At 43.5% G+C, this 10966-nt stretch overlaps 1 pseudogene; it reads right to left on the bottom strand.

Annotated features, from left to right (window-relative positions):
* Positions 1-8029: 8029 nt before the first annotated feature.
* Positions 8030-10403, bottom strand: LOC143435476 (large ribosomal subunit protein uL23 pseudogene; annotated as a pseudogene).
* Positions 10404-10966: the final 563 nt, after the last annotated feature.

Below are 10966 nucleotides of genomic sequence, written 5' to 3'. Positions count from 1 at the left end.
GGCAGAGTGGTTCCCCAGCATGTTCAAGACTGTGGGTTTGAGCCACTGCTTTGCAGACAGACAGACAGACAGACAGACAGACAGTACAACCTTGAACATATGAAAAAGAAAGTCTCTAAAATTCAGGATTCTACATGCCCACATTTTCTTTGAAGAATTTCTAGTTCTTGCATGGATTATTAAGACAGGGAAGACTGCTGGAGACTCAAGCAGTATTTCTATATTATAGACTTGAAGCACAATGCTTTAAGAGAACAACTGCCATTGAATTTCAGGTTTATCCTACTTCAGAATGACTTTATCTTGGTGCATTACACCACAGTGACCCGGTGCCCAAATAGAAGTTACACTGAGGTAACCCCAACATACATTTCATGAAACCCACAAATGCATGAAAATATGTTCATTTTCTTCAGGGTGCTTTTTATATGGAAGACTTTGGAACTCTAGTCTCGAAAAACAGTTGAAGGCAGTAAGCAGAACTTAAAAGGCCATCCTTGCTTTAGTTAATGTATTAAAGAAGTCCCAGAGAGGGCACCAAAATGTGTCCATGTCACATTAAAGAATTTTTTTAAAGGCAACTTCCTTTTGATCTGTTTAAACCTAGAGTGACCCCAAATTTGAATTTTCTACTTCTCTGCCTGTATCTTTTGTCTGTCCGTAGTTGGTGGTTACTGGCCTGTCTGTAGTCTGTCTATTGTGTATGTCATGATCTGTCTGTCCCTGTTGCCTGTCTGATCTGTCTGTGTGTTGTCCCTATGTGTCTGTTGAGCCTGTGTGTGACTTTAACATAGGGGTTTGCTCTGTATTTATGGAACAGCATGGAAAACACGATGTGGGAAAAGAATGAGGGATTCTGTGCAGATATCTGTAACAGCTTTACAATGGAAGAAGTCACTTTAGTGACTGCACCTGCGAAACCACATACATGCAATTAACCTATATCTATATGTTGCTCCCAGAATTTATAGAGAATATTGTTTTGTTTAAGGTTGATTTCAGAAAGCAATTACTACAACATACAAGCACACAGAGAAACAGTATTCTGGGTCAGGGACATAAAACTATGTAATTTAAGATAAAAGCTATGTATTTTGCGCTTAGGTTGTAAAAGCTGATTGCATGGGACATCCAAGGCATAGTCACGTTGGTCACATTGTTCTTAAAGGCAGGTTACACTTAAATAGGCTAAGTACACAGAAGGAGAGCAGGTTAAGTACATAGCCTCAGTGATCTCAAGGCATATTATTAACTTAGCTGCAAGGTCTGGAAAAAGTTCAGTCTCTGAAGACAAGAGGTATTTTCAGAAAATATACCACTATGCACACTACCGAGAGCCCGGAAGACAGTAGTACTTTAACAGCTACTGGGCTAGAGATATTTTTAGCAAATAATCTAGCTACCTTTTGCCCTTATCTTAAGAACCTGCCTAAGGCTAATGGACTAATTTCTTTGGTGGAGGAAATTTTAAGACATCCTAACATTGAATCTGTGCTGCAGTTGTTATTGATAATACTTATGCTTGGTCTACAATGAAAACAAACATGTGTGGCAGAAAGAAATATAAAATGTATAAATTGGAGAGAGAGAGAAAAAAAAAAACACTAGGAAGCTTAATATTAGAACCAAAGCAAGTGCTGGACGAGAAGGCTGTAAATGTTAAGGGGATCCACACAGTTAAAGCCTTGGGCTTTATACTGGAAAGGGGATAGAGGGCCTTCGGGGCAATACTTCACCCAGCTAAGCTTCCACCTTGTGAAAGCCAACAGAATAAAAAAAGGGGTGCTGCTAATGTGATCCCAGGAGATCAGGGTCCATCCTAGGCTGCTGGCTTTGGAGTCATAAAGAGTGCAAGAGTGTAGGGGCCATGTATTCCTCCTCTTTGGTTTCAGAGGGTCATTGAAGCCATGGGTGAGGAGGCCCTGAGAGACCATTGTATGAAGCTAGGGAAGTGAAATCCAGGTGAAGTGGAAACCTGCTTTCTTTGGAAAGTCAGTTATGTCAGATGATGTTTTGCTAAGAAGACACATGAAAGAATGGTTTCCTGAAGCAGACACATGTGAAAGGACCCGTGATATTTAGAAAGAATATAAATATGACCTCACAGACAGTGGTGGCTTGAGCACTGGTTTGCCTTGATAACATTCGTGTATTGGCTTGCCTTACATTGCATCACTGAGCTTCAGTTGTGATGACTTCATAGAGAGAAACTTGCCAGAGAACTTCTGTGTTCCTGTGGCTTCTTGCACTTGCCCCAGACATGCCAGTTGGGAAGCCTCTCTGTTTTTTCTAGATTGAATTACCCTTGCTGATTTGTGTGTGGTGTCTGCTGAGCAGACTGGGAGGCAGCTGCTGATTTGTATCTCATCTTTGCTAGTGGACTGGACTGAGAATAACAAAGTTTGGAGTCACCCAAAGAACTATTTCTAAACAGGTTCACTTCCCCTGTATCCTAATACCCTTTCCCCCCCACTACCTCTGGTGGGTGGTGGGCTACCCTTATTAAAGTAGGCTGTAAAAAATACATGCCTACATCTGGGTTGTAATAGAGACCCCAGATGCTTGAGAAACCAGAGCTGTGAGGCCTCTGCCAAGGAGAGCTGCAGATAGGAAGTGGGACCAGCCTAATAGAGAAATGTATTCTGTAGGCAACAAAGCTGGAGGAGTGAGGTCATCTAAGTCCTTTGTTACTTGACATGGGGCTACAGGTTTGGTGTTTGCAGGTCCAGTATTTTCTCACAATGCCAACCACCCATTCCTCCCTTTTGGAATGATATCTTCTCTGCCATTTATGTTGGAAGTATGTAATTTCCTATGGTTAAGAGATTGCCTTGAGTTCCAAAAGAGACCTTGGACTTTTAAACAGTATTGAGACTGTGAAAGAGTATGGGGACTTTTGAAGTTGGACTAAATGCATTTTGCCTCATTGTGGGGCAAGCTTATATGGTCCAAGGACTGGAATGCCGTGTTTGAATGAGATCACTCATAGGATCAGTTAGTGGAACTGCTTGGGGAGGTTTAGGTGATATGGCCCTGCTAGAGGAAGTACACTCCTTTGGGCAGACTTTGAGATTACATGGCCCCACCCCACTTCCTGTTCACTATCTCTGCTTCATGCTTTCAGATGAGGATTCGATTTCTTGGTTTCTTGCTCTAGCTGCCACGCCTGCCTGCAGCTATGCCTCCCTCACAATGATGGCAACTAGAAGCCCCAATACACTTTTCCTTCTATACGTCAGTTTTGGTCATTGTGTTTATAACAGCATCAGAAAAGAAACTAATTCAAAGAGTTTGAAGCCAGTTTGGGCTACATATGACTCTGTCTCTGTGGTAGTTTGATAAACTGTTTGAAATGATTAGGAAATGTGGCCCAGTTGGAGTAGGTGTGCTATTGTTGGAGACAGTGTGTTACTAGGAGTGGGCTCTAAGGTTTCAAAGGACAAGCCAGCTCCAATCCCTCCTCTTGTTTGTTTTTGAGAAAGGGTTTCTCTGTAGAGGCCTGGCTGTCCTAGAGCTTGCTTGCTCTATAGATCAGGCTGCCCTCAAACTCAGAGATGCACCTGCTTCTGCCTCTCGAGTGCTGGGATTAAAGGAGTGTGCCACCTTCCTCCTCCTCCTCCTCCTCCTCCTCCTCCTCCTCCTCCTCCTCCTCCTCCTTCTTCTTCTTCTTCTTTCTTCTCCTCCTCTTCCTCCTCTCCTCCCCTCTCTTCCCTTCTCTCTCCTCCTCCTCCTCCTCCTCCTTCTTCTTCTTCTTCTTTCTTCTCCTCCTCTTCCTCCTCTCCTCCCCTCTCTTCCCTTCTCTCTCCTTCTCCTTCTCCCCCTCCTTTTCCTTCTCCTTCTTCTGACAGAGTTTTACTCAAATGTAGACTAGGCTAGCCTCTAATTCACAGAGATCTGCCTACCCCTGCTTCCCAAGTTCTAGGATTAAAGACATGCCCTATGAGATCTGGTGTAAAAAAAAAAAAAAGAGTGTGTGCTGGGGGAATAGGGATGGGAGGAAAAAGAGCAACCCCCCCAAACAAACCAGGAAGTAAAAAGCAGAAAACAGAACTAACTCAAATACCTGAGTTTGTTCTTATAATGTGTGAAAGCAGACTGAATAAATAAGGGGAAGAATTGCACTTTGAGAGTAGATGACCTCAGAGTCTCCCTTACTGTTAAATAAATGCTGGCTGGTTTGTACAGGGAGGTGTTGGTTGAGTTGAAAGGCAGTTCATAAGAGCACTGATTTGGACAAAACCACTGATGAACACTAACCCTATGGCAAGGAGCAGAATGCTTCCAGCTTGAAAGTATCTAGCTGTTGGACAGTTCCTGACTGGGTGATCAAAAGGCACCTTCTCAGGGTGGTGAGATGGTTCCGTGGCTAAAGGCACTTGTTGCCAATTTGATCCCTGGAAAGCATACTGAAGAAAGAATGAACTGACTCCTGTAAGTTGTCATCTGACTGTGGCCTATCCTTCTCCACCAAATAAGTAACTATAATTTTGAAAAGGCACACCCTAGAAGAGAGACAAGATGTGGTGTTCTGGGGACACAGTGCTTTGGGGACAGTATTTTGAATGGAACCATACAACCTGAATTTAATATTGATGAAACACCAAACAAAAGCCAACTAAGAACCATTTTGTGAGGCTACTGTATTCTTCAAAAACACCAATGGCTGCCGGGGGTGATGGTGAGAGCCTTTAATCCCAGACACTGCAGGCAGAGTCAGATGAATCTTTGTGAGTTTGAGGCCAACCTGGCCTACAAAGTGAGTTCCAGGACAGCCAGGCCTGTGTTATCCAGAGAAATGCATCTCAAAAAATTAAACAAAAGAAAAACAAAACAAAATACCTAATGGCATAAAATACAAAACAAACACAAGGAACTGTTCTAAATTCAGGGGGCTAAACTCTCTCTGCCTGACACGTGACTAGATTGTGTACTGAAGAAATAAATGCCATAAAGGACATTGCTGGGACAGCTGAACAATGCTAAAGATTATATCCTGTTATACTTTTTTTTTCAAGGCTCAAAGCTTTAATGTCCAGCTCTCAACTTATAGGGGAAGGCCCAACCCAAATCCCCTCCTGGTTTCAGCCGGAGATGGGTGGGATAATCCACAATCTGTTCTTGGTCACGGCCATGTTATACTTTCTGAACAGGTCATAGTAGAAGTAATCTTTGTTTAAGGAAACTGGCATGGAAGTATTAAGAACCCTACTTCCACTAAAAGACCCAGAGAGAATAATGTAGCTGTAGAACACATGTATATGTACATACTGATATACACTTCTATAGTTACATGTGCACACACACATATCATGAAAAGAATAAAACAATCTGCTTAAGTGAATTGTCATGGTTTGTTCTAGACTGACTTAGGTAAGCCAGAAATGCTGCTTCTCAGAGTCCTCATGTTTGTGGAGATCACTGTGAGAGATTTGTAATGCTGGAAGAACGTAGATCTAACAAACTTGGGAGCACACTCTGTGCTCCAAGAAGCCAAGTTTGGCTACCTATCTTTGGTAAACCAATTAGAGTCACACACAGTCTGTACTCTGAGAAGCCAGGTTTGGCCCCTCATCCTCAAGAAGTCAAATTAATAGGAAGAAGCAGAAAAGGGCAATTTATTCAACACGGCCACACTGTGAAGAGAACCAAGAGATCTTGTGACCCTCTCCAGTCCATTTTGGGGGTCTCAAGGTGAGATTAAAATTTAAATAGAGAGCCAGGGTTTGGCTACACATACACAACCAATACCAGTCAAGATGTGGTACTAGCCACCACTGACCCATCATTGTCTCTGGAAGGCTGTAAAGTCCAGACTTTTCTTAATCTGATTGAAAGATGCCTGGTAGAAATTCCAATTTCCTGGGTTCCAGTGTTTTAATAGTCTGAAAGCAAAAGTGTCTCTTATAGTTATTTCTGCCAGGTCAGTTACAGTAGCCATAGTTAAAAGTAATAGAAGATACAGGTAGAGGAGAGGCAGGTTCCAGTTTGTTTGCATTCTTCACCCGTGTCCAGCCCTTTTCCTGATTGTGACTCTTTCCAGCCAGCAGTGCCCTAGTCTCCCATGCCCTCTGTGGTGGTTTAAATAAGAATGGCCTTCACAGACTTATATATTTGAATGCTCAGCCATTAGGGAGTGGAACTACTTGAGAAGGATTAGAATTAGGAGGTGTGGCTTTGCTGAAGGAAGTGTCACTGAGGGTCAGTTTTAAGATTTAAAAGACCATGGCAGACCCAGTCTTTCTCTTGGCTTACAGATCAGGATATACCTTTCAAGTTACTTCTCTAGTCCCATGCCTTCTATCATGTTCCCTGCTATGATAATGAACTAATTAAACACTAATTAAAGCCACCTTTAAATACTTTAGAAGAGTTTCCATGATCCTGGTGTCTCTTCATAGTACTATAACAGTGACTAAGACTTCTTCCTTAGGTTCTACTCTAGCTTCTCATGTTGACTATCTGGTGTGTCCTCTAATCTTCCAAATTGCCTTTCAGACACAATTACTTCTCCAGCTCCTTCAACTCTGCCTTATATAATCCCTGAAAGGACTCAGTCCTTGGTCATTCCCTGATACAAGCTGACACTGGTGTCTGAACCAAGAGTCTATCACAAATTCTCTGTACTCTTTTCTTTAGAGATAGGATATCATTATATAGCCCAGGCTGGCTTAAAAGTCAGAATCAACCTGTCTCAGAGCCCTAAGTGTGTGACAGGGCTAAGGTTCCTCCATGTTCTCCCTGTCATAGCCATCTTAGGTCTGATCCAGAGCTGACACCTCTCAAGAATCCCCTAGGGAAAGTCTCTTTAAAAACTACCCAATACTGTTCCAGAAACTTAGGGTCAAGATGTACCAGCTAACTAATGCTTTTTACTTCAGTTAAACTGCTTGCTTGCTCTACTCTACTTCCCCCTGCAGTTGCCAACCAGGATATAGTTTTTGCCTTTAAAAGCTCTCTGCAGAAAGCAGCCGGGGCTGCTCTGTGAGAACTGTTTCTCTCCAGTGAGCTTAGACGTTCACATTTGGACTCTTGTCTTGTTGAATAGTCCTTGCACCTCTGCCCCAAAACAGAATGCTGGGATTTTAGGTTTTCTTTCTTTTTTTAAGGTTTTGTATTTCTTCCTTTCCTATCCTCTCCTCCAACCAGGTGTGCATGCACATATACATACATGTAGTGAGCAGACAACTTTGGGTGGTGTCCTTTCTTTCTCTTTCTTTCTTTCTTCCTTCCTTCTTTCCTTCCTTCCTTCCTTCCCTTTCTTTTGTAAGGTTTTTTCTTTTTCTTTTTTAAAAATATTCTGTTGTGGTAAATCTCTGACCCAAATAAGTCTGGTCAAGGAAAACACAACTCAATACTTATGATTATAAACTGCAAGCCTAGATTGGGCAGATTTACCATTGCACTACTCTATTCTCCAGCTATGAGATCCCTTATAACTTGAGGTTTTTCTAGGCCACGTTTTTCTAGGCCATGTTCTCCTTCTTCTCCTCCTCCCCCTCCCCCTCCTCCTCCCCCTTCCCCTCCTCTCCCCCTTCCCCTCCCCCTCCCCCTCCTCCTCCTCCTCCTTCTTCTCCTCCTCCATTGTCCTTCCACCTCTGGCTCCTCTGTAACTCCTCTGTAGCCTCTCCATAGCCTCTCTCTCCCATTAACTTCCTCTTCTGACTCCTCCCCTTCCGACTCCTCCCCTAAGCCTTTTTCTCCACCTCCCCTTCTACTGCCCAATCACTGGCTCTAGCCTTTATTTTACAAATTCAATTGGACAGAAGGCTCACAATATTCACTTCTCCACAGCCCCTCCTAGGAGTCGAACTACCATCAAAACACGAGGCTGCGGCTATCCACAACAATATTCTTCTTTAATGTTTTCTTTACAGTCCAGTCATTATCCCCCTCCCTGTCCCCCCTCCGACAGTTCCTCATCCCATTCCTCCCACCCCCACCCCATCTCCAAGAGAATGTCCCCACCCCCATGCCACCAGACCCCCCTACTCCCTGGGGCCTCAAGTCTCTCTTGGGTGTTGTTCTTTTTTTATGGTGAAAAAAAGTGTATATTTAGAATTAGTCATCTGGACTCAGTTCAGATGATCCCAATCTTGTTGGCAACATCCAGACATCATAATCTAGGAGCCAAGCGAACACACGCCTTCTTCTCTCCATCAGGCCTTACCAGGTATTGACTTTGGCCACATCAATGTCATGGAGTTTCTTCACGGCCTGTTTGATCTGGTGCTTGTTGGCCTTGACATCCACAATGAACACAAGAGTGTTGTTGTCCTATATTTTCTTCATGGCTGACTCAGTGGTCAGCGGGAATTTGATGATAGCATAGTGGTCAAGCTTGTTTCTCCTGGGCGCACTTTTCTGAGGATATTTTGGCTGCCTCCGGAGCCGCAGTGTCTTGGGACGCTGGAAGGTGGGTGACGTTCGGATTTTCTTCCTTTTGTGACTGTGGACACCTTACAGCACTTTCTTAGCTTTCAAGGCCTTCACCTTGGCTTCGGCTTTGGGGGGGGGGTGCGCAGGAGCTTCCTTCTTCGCTTTCGGCTCCATCTTGGCGAAAAGGTTGGGTGTTGTTCTTAAGGCACCATCTACTTTTTATTTTATTGAGATGGAATCTTTCATTGGCCCGGTCTCATCAAATAGCCTAGGCTGGCTAGTCAGCCAACCGTAGGGATTTTCCTGTTCTTCCCTCCCCAGCAACAGAATTACAAATATGTGCCACTATGCTTGCCTTTTTAAAAAGAACTATATCATTTTTAGTTATGTGTATGCTTGTCTGTGTGCACCTGAGTGCTGGTGCCTATAGAATCCAGAGGCATTGGAGCACCCAGGAGCTGGAGTCAAAGCCATTGTCATCTGTCTGACACGGGTGCCAAGAATTGAACTCTGGTCCTTTGCAAGAGTAGTACATTTTCTTTTTTCTTTTTCTTTCTTTTGAGAAAATGTCTCTCTATATCGCTCTGGTTGTCCTGGAACTCACTATGGAGATCAGGCTGGCCATGAACTCATACAGATCCACCTGCTTCTGCCTCCTGAGGGCTGGGATTAGGGGAGTGCACCACCACACCAGCTGAAGAACATACTCTGAAGCAGTGGGCATGCACTGCCACACATGACTTTTTAATGTGGGTTCTGGGACTCTAACTTAGGTCCTCCTGCTTGCAAGCCATGTACTCTATTAACTGGGTTATTTTTCCAGCCAATAAGCATAGAATCTTTTTTAGGTAAAAATTTTTAGCGCTGAGAGTGTTTGTTTAGCAAGTACAAGGCTTTGGTTCCATTTTAAGTACCCATGAACAGTTTTTTAAAATCAAAATTCTGAGGGATTGGTTTTGTTTTTAAGATTTATTGATTATTATGTGAGTACACGGTCGCTGTCTTGAGACACACCAGAAGAGGGCATCATCAGATGGTTGTGAGCCACCATGTGGTTGCTGGGAATCAAACTCAGGACCTCTGGAAAGGCAGTCAGTGCTTTAACCACTGAGCCATCTCTCCAGCCCCCAAATCCTGTTTTTATATATACATCTTCCTGAGATGTAAAATAGTAGTTGATTGTCTCACTGAAAGGTTAAGTTTTTAAAATTTCTGGTGCAAAGTGTAGGTAGTAGGAGCAAGCACTAACCAACTGCTGTGGCAGTCAATATGCCATCCCACCATGTGCCACTTAGGCCAAGGGATTACTTTCACTTAAAGGTACCTGAACACCACAGTTTCATTTTTTCAGAATACAGGTGAACTCTCCCTCATAATGACGCTGCCTGTGTAGCAAGAGAGGCAGTTCTTAGTGGAGAGAATCCTGTGCACACAGACCTTGTTAAAATAACTATCACCTTCCTTTGTCCTCCCACCAATTGACTTTTCTACAATTGCCTGTCTTTGTTCAACCTAATACAAAAGCACGCGGGTCCTGCCAACTCCTTGTAACTGCCTTATTAAATGTGTATGCTTTTCTCCTGTTAATCTCTTGAGTCAACTTCAGTCTCAGGTCCAGCTGGGACCCTATTTGGTGGGCAGAAAAATTCTGCCTCCCCTGCAATAGGATCCTCCAAAGTGGGCCCTAAGCAGAGAGGGTGTGGAAGAAAACGGCACCTTCTGCTGGGCTCAGATGGGAGGACCAGGTGCTTGTGTACCTGTGCAGAAGACAAAAGCAGTATGTGTGAAATATTGGGTTCCACAGGGGCCGAGCACAACCCATTCCCTTCTGCCATTTCATTGCACTGAGGGACCCTGACTAGGTGAGCATACAAGGGGCCACAGGGCAAACGGAGGTACAGCATGCCAAGCTAACATCCTTGTCTTCGTAGCTCCTGGGATATGTGAGAGTAGCACCCAGCCTTGGGCCACTGTACACACATGAGAGAAACAGTAAAGAATGAGAGAGATTAGCATCAGGGCCACAGATGGCTCGAAAATTGCTTTCAGCAGTGACTGAAAATAGCAGAGCCAATATAACAGCCTATTGTTTTATTCATCCAGCCTCATGAGGCACAGTGCTATTTATTCCCTTTGGTAGAAATGATGAGCAAATAGTCCAAGGAAATCAGCACCAGAGATAGCAAAAAAGGAAATGGTTCCTAAATTACTCAACTCGTAAATGCCCCATTTTTTTTTTTCTACAGAGCCATAATTCAGAAAGTTACATTAAAAACAAAAACAAAACCAACCAACCAACCAAACAACACTGGCCAGTATTCCAGGGCAAATGTAATGAAACACACTTTTGATGTTTAGTGTTTTAAATTAGGAGACAGAAACTCGCAAAAAGTAAAACGCTCTTATAATGTCATTAATGCTTGACTCAATGGATGTTAACAGTCGAGGGTTAAATAGTTAATGAGGAGACATTTACATGGTCTCAAAGTATCTTCCCACAAATTACTTGTTAACTGCAAAGGGGGAAAAGCCTGACTTTCCAGGGGAGAAAGCTAGCAATCACAAGCATAGCGTCATAAAGAGCCACATA

The sequence above is a fragment of the Arvicanthis niloticus genome, chromosome X, assembly GCF_011762505.2.
Source record: "Arvicanthis niloticus isolate mArvNil1 chromosome X, mArvNil1.pat.X, whole genome shotgun sequence".
Taxonomy (NCBI): Eukaryota; Metazoa; Chordata; class Mammalia; order Rodentia; family Muridae; genus Arvicanthis; species Arvicanthis niloticus.
This window is presented reverse-complemented; position numbering and strand designations above follow the sequence as displayed.